General features: G+C 38.3%; 1 long non-coding RNA gene across 1 annotated transcript in view; it reads left to right on the top strand.

Moving 5' to 3' along the window:
• The first annotated feature begins 727 nt into the window (after window positions 1-727).
• Window positions 728-6,000, top strand: part of LOC311437163 — a 50,829-nt gene continuing 45,556 nt past the window's right edge. Inside the window, exon 1 of the long non-coding RNA XR_014693336.1 lies at window positions 728-1,048. This is a non-coding gene — a long non-coding RNA (uncharacterized lncRNA). The remainder of the gene's footprint in view (window positions 1,049-6,000) is intronic.

Genomic DNA, 6,000 nt, shown 5'->3' with positions numbered 1-6,000 from the left:
AAATGCATATATTCAAAAACAAATTTTCTTGTTCTTGGGTGTTAAGAACTAGCTTCCTTTGTTTCCTTAATCAACACCTCCATGGGATATCAAAACATAACCTCTTCACCTTTTCCGATAGGTAGCACAACAACAGCAGCAAAGGGTAATCATTTGCTGACATGATGTAAACAGCCCTCTTATTGAAGAATGAGAAATGAATGGCTTGATGAATGCTTCCTTTCCCTTAACTGCACTGGAGTTGCAAGCACTAGTGACTGGTATTACAGATTCCATCTGCTAACAAGATGTGGCAGAAGTGTTTAGATGCTTTGCTACCCCTTCTTTACAATTTGTTTCCATTTCAAGGCTGCTAGACTCATTTTCTTGTGCAACCTATTTCAGTGTCAGAAGGAAAACTTGAGAGGTGAATAATTTATGCTGCCAGGAAGAACTAAATTTGCAGTCACCTTGAATGGGAAAGCACTGTATTGTTCTGGATTGCAACTTAAATTCTTGCTATGCCTATCAGAAAGAGAGGCAGAAGAAATAGACACAGAATAGTGTAGTGGGTTTACGTGGCAAGGTTTTGGTAGCAGGGGGCTATAGGGGTGGTTTCTGTGAGAAAGATCTAGAAGCTGCCCCATGTTTGGGAAGGGCCCCATTGTTTTCCAGATCTGAGCCAATAAGCGATGTTGTTTGCGCCTCTGTGAGAGCATATTTAAGACAGGGAAAAAAACGCTGCGCCAGACAGCAGCCGGGAGAGTCAAGGGAGTGAGAAACAGCCTGCAGGTGCCAAGGTCAGTGTAGAGGGAGGGGGAGAGGTGCTCCAGGCGCCAGAGCAGAAGTCCCCTGTGGCCTGTGGTGAGGACCATGGTGAAGCAGGATGTCCCCCTGCAGCCCATGGAGTACCACGGTGGAGCAGGGTTCCACGCTGCAGCCCGTGGAGGAGACCATGGTGGAGCAGATGGCCCTGCACCGACGGAGGCTGCCGCCTGTGGAAGACCCCTGCCGGAGCAGATTCTGGGCCGGACCTGTAGCCCGTGGAGAGGAGCCCATGCAGGAGCAGGTGACCCGGCAGGAGCTGCTGCCCGTAGGGGAGCCAGGTTGGAGCAGTTTTCTCCTGAGGGATGGACCCCATGGTACAGACCCATATCTGGAGCAGTTCTGAAAGAGCTGCTGCCTGTGGGAAGCCCACGCCGGATCAGTTCATCAAGGACTGCATCCCATGGGTGGGACCCCACAGCACAGGGGACGAGAGTGACCGAGAAGGAGCGGCAGAGAAGAAGTGCTGTATCAGTCAGTGGGTGGCAAGTAATTGCATTGTGCATCACTTGTTTTGTACACATTATTAGTGGTAGTACTATTATCATTATTATTATTATTACTTTCCTTTATTTTCTGTCCTAATAAACTGTCTTTACCTCAACTCACAAGCTTTCACTTTTTTTTTTCTTCAGTTCTCTCCCCCATCCCACAGAGTGGGGAGGCAGGGGCGGGGAGGGGGGGGAGGGAAGGGGGAGTGGTGCTCACCTGCCAGCTGGGTTAAACCACAACAAAGTGAAGCTTTCAGTTTCTGAACCTTAATGGAAGGATTTTTGAAGCTCCTCACAGGAGGTGGATTTTAGGTGGCAGTAATATTCAATCCAAACAACAGTGAAAAGAGCAGTGTTATGAGCACATGTAGACATGCCCAAAAGTATGCTTGACAATATTATTTCTCAGGAACAACATATTACTCTACATGTGTGACATTTACATAACTTATCATTTTGAAGTTTATCATTTTGGTTTATTTTTGTTCCCTCATCACAAGGCTGTCGCAGAAGTGAAGCAGCTCAGACATGAGCTGAAAAAATAACTCACAAGCAGGTGTTTTCAAGAGTTCAGAATTGCTTTGGACTTCAGGAGATGTAATTCCACTGAAGCTGAGGAGATCTGGGGAATGTGCACCCTCCTAGAGTTTGCCCTTTGCAACAGGCTCTTTTCATCTAATTGCCTACATGTTGTAGAAAGCAGAGCTTAGGCTCATAATGTGTGAAATAGGCCTATATTCCTTAGAATATCCAGGTTGCAGTAGTTGTTTAAATTGAATAACATTGTACAACTGTTTCCATTATGCCCTTTTAATTAATATGCTCAGTTTTCTTGAACATTATCTGAAATAAATTATTTATAAAGTACAAAATCCTGAAAAGCAATGCTTTTCTCTTGAGATAGAAGAAATATAGATTAAGGGGTAATGTAGCTACAGGGCAGGTCAGTCCAGACATTCCCTTTCAAGGAAAAATTTTAAACTGTTCAGACCTAAATAATACATACCACCCTATGTACTAGAACTGAACATTGTAAGATAAAATAAAAATATAAGCTCAAAACAAAACAAAAAACAACCAATCAACCAACCAAAACAAAAAACAAACAAAACAACAACAACAACAAAAACCACTTCAGACAAAACAATCCTTTTAAGAAAAGCAGTGCTTTCCCAAGGGAAAAAATAAAAAATAATAAAAAAAGAAAAAAGAAAAAAAAAGAAAATCAGATCCAAAACTACCACTCCACAAATGTGTGTGGCAAGCAGTCCACACAGAAACATATTTAAAAAAGAACAAAAAAAGTCTCTGATTTCTTGATATGATTGATATGTTGTGTTTTCTGTATTTTCAGTTATCATTCTTCTGATATTAGTCTCCCTCAGCTTTATGACAGCTGTTTAATGTTGTTTTTAAGTCCTACCTTGAATTATGCTCTGCAGAAATCCACAACTTTAAATACACACAAATACATTAACCTGATGCAATTAATTTTATACTGAATTTCTATGCAATCTTCCTGATTTACATTCTTTTTATTTACTTATTCTGACAGACAATTTAAAAATAACAATACAATGCATATGACACATAATCTACAGTTTGACTGAAGGTAAATAATAGATCTAAAGGTAAAAAATAGATCTAAATCTGGAAGGTTGTTGTTAGTATAGATCAGCCACATTTCTTTTTTATGAAAATTTTAGTTTTGTGGACATGGGGAATGAATTGAAACCTGCTGTCACACTTAGTTTGTTCTTTTTTTTCTTGGATTTTTATGAATGCCAACGTTTTTTGGTTAGATACCAAACTAATTTATCAATGACATTCTTTTTGCAACAAGAAACTGTTGTGCCACTGAAGATCTGAGTAATATCTAACTAAAGATGAGGATTAAACAAATTTCTCTTTGGGATAGCATTGCTCTTCTAAGTATTTGGATTCGTTTACCTGTATAGGAATACACTGGGACATGTTCTCACTGGAACAAAACAGTAGTATCTGCTATTACAGCCCAAGTTCTCTGTCCATTCTTCAAAATAGATGGAAGTTTAGAAAATAATCTCAATTCACTATCCCTTGTCCAGATGTAGCATCATGTAATCACAGAATGGTTTAGATTGGATGAAACCTTAAAGATCATCTAATTCCAACCCTCTGCCATTGGCAGGTACACCTCCCACTAGACCAGGTTGCTCAAAGACCCATCCAACCCAGCACTTCCAGGGATAGGGCATCCACGGCTTCTCTGGTCAACCTCTTCCAGTGCCTCACAACCTTCTGAGTAAAGAAATTCTTCACAATATCTAATCTAAATCTACCCTCTTTTAGTTTAAAACATTTACTCATTGTCCTATCACTGACAAAGAGTTTATCCCCAGATCCTGTAGGCCCTTTTTGGAAGGCCAATACAATGTGGAGCCTTCTCTTCTCCAGGTCGAACAACCCCCAACTCTCTCAGCCTGTCTTCATAGGAAAGGTGCTCCAGCCCTCTGATCATCTTCATGTGCACTCATTCTAATAAGTCCATGTCCTTCTTGTGCTGGAGCCCCCAGAGCTGAACACAGTACTCCAGGTGGGGTCTCACAATAACAGAGTAGAGTGGGAGAATCACCTCCCTTGACCTGATGGACGTGCTTCTTCTGATACAGCCCAGGATATGGTTGGCTTTCTGAGCCACAAGTGCACATTGCTAGGTCATGATGAGCTTCTCATCCTCCAGCCCTCGGGTCCTTCTCCTCAGAGCTGTTTTCAATACATTCTCTGCCCAGCCTACATTTGTGCTTGGGATTGCCCCAGACCAGATGCAGCACCTTGCACTTGGCCTTGTTGAGCTTCATGAAGTTCACACCGGCCCACCTCTCAAGCCCGTCAAGGTCTCTCGGCTGGCATCCCTTCCCTCCAGTGTGTCAACCACACTACAGAGCTTGGTGTCATCAGCAACTTTGAACTCACTGTGACTGAGAGACATGAGGCAGAGGAGAGTAGAGCAGAGCAGAATTGAATCCCAAACAGATGAGAAGAGAAGGGATGTCAACACCATCAGAAAAGCAGGTTTATCATCGTAGTACCTGTACATAACAACCCTAGAGGAGTTTTCCTTTCCAAGCACAGTTTGTATGTGTGCTTGTGTGTTTTATCCTTCAAAATGAAAGATAGCATGTCAACAGCATAGAAGGAAGTAAAACATTATGTGTTATTTTGTTACTTGGTGCTGTTTTCATGATAAACATAGAATGTGATGCACAACAAAATATTATTTTCAGAGGTATAGAATTACCTTTAGGGATTTCAATTGGCTTCAGTGCCAGCCTTTATATTAAGAGCTCACAAGTGAATAATTTTCATTGATGTATTGTCACATGTATAAACATTATTACAAAGAGTGGGCTTATTATATTTAGTTACCATGTATTGCAATAATGTATACCATGCTGCTAAAGCTCCTGTTTTTCATTTCTTAAAGAAAAAAAAAATTATTTTAAAATCTTGGGGCACAAAAAGGAACAGCCAAAAATAGACAGTTACATAAAGGTTTTATTTACCTACTTGATCTCAGAGACTGTTTATGTTAAGCAGGATACCTTGACAGAAATTAAAAGGAAATGCTCAAAAATGTACATGAATCAATATAAAATCAACCTATTGATTTTATATTTGTTGTTGAAATCAACATCAACAGAGATTTATATTTCTGACCTTGTTAATGTAACTGTTATATGTGTTAATGTAAAATATAAGAAAAGCTTTTTTAATTATTTTTTTTTCTGTCAGAATTTCTGTGAGGTATCTTGACTGAAACCACTCAACAAACAGATATACTTAATTTCAAAATTAAATATAATTTTGAAAAATATATTTAATTATGCATGACCATACACCAATAGATTTAAGATTATTCTTCCAAAGAACATTAGAATATATTGATTTTAAACAGGAAATGAAAGTCAGAAAGCTTTCTACATACAAGCTGAATGTAGATGTCTCTGCATGTATTACAATATTTAATTTAATTAATAAATATTTAATTCTTTATAGTTTTTGAGTCATAGAGTCAAATCATTATAATGTTGGCTGTTTTAATTATTTACTTCTACTACTCCTAGCTTTGCTGTTATTTTCCCCAGCTATATCATCTGTCTTATATATATATATATATATATCTTTTTCAATTCTTTTCTCTAATAACCTTGAATGTTCAGAAACAAGAAAGTAAAGTGGAAAGAAATGTGAAAATAAATAGATAGAATTTATTTTACACTACATGATGTTTAATCTAATCTCATGATTTCTGGCTCAGTTTTTGATAGCAATGTTGAAACTGCCAAAAATAGATTGAATTCTATTTGAAAGTTAAGGGAGATAGGTTGTATCTTACTATCATTTTAGTACCATCTTATAAAATATGCAGAACACTAATCCTCTGATGATTTCATTATATGTAGTCATTTACAGTGTCATTCAGTGAGCTTTAGTAAGTATAAAATTTGGCACATTTAAATAGAAATATCCCTGACTATATTGTTTTAAGAAAGATCAGAATAATGTGTATTTTATAATCTTTACCTTATCCAGCTTCTTTGGTAGGTCAACAGTCTGCATAATATCTTTTATTTAATGGAATAAATTGATTGCATAAATAGTGCTAGTGGAGCTTGTTAACTTGCTCTGTTACATTTTTATCTATATTGTGTAGACAGTATCG

This window comes from Aythya ferina, assembly GCF_964211825.1.
Source record: "Aythya ferina genome assembly, chromosome: 5".
Taxonomy (NCBI): domain Eukaryota; kingdom Metazoa; phylum Chordata; class Aves; order Anseriformes; family Anatidae; genus Aythya; species Aythya ferina.
This window is presented reverse-complemented; position numbering and strand designations above follow the sequence as displayed.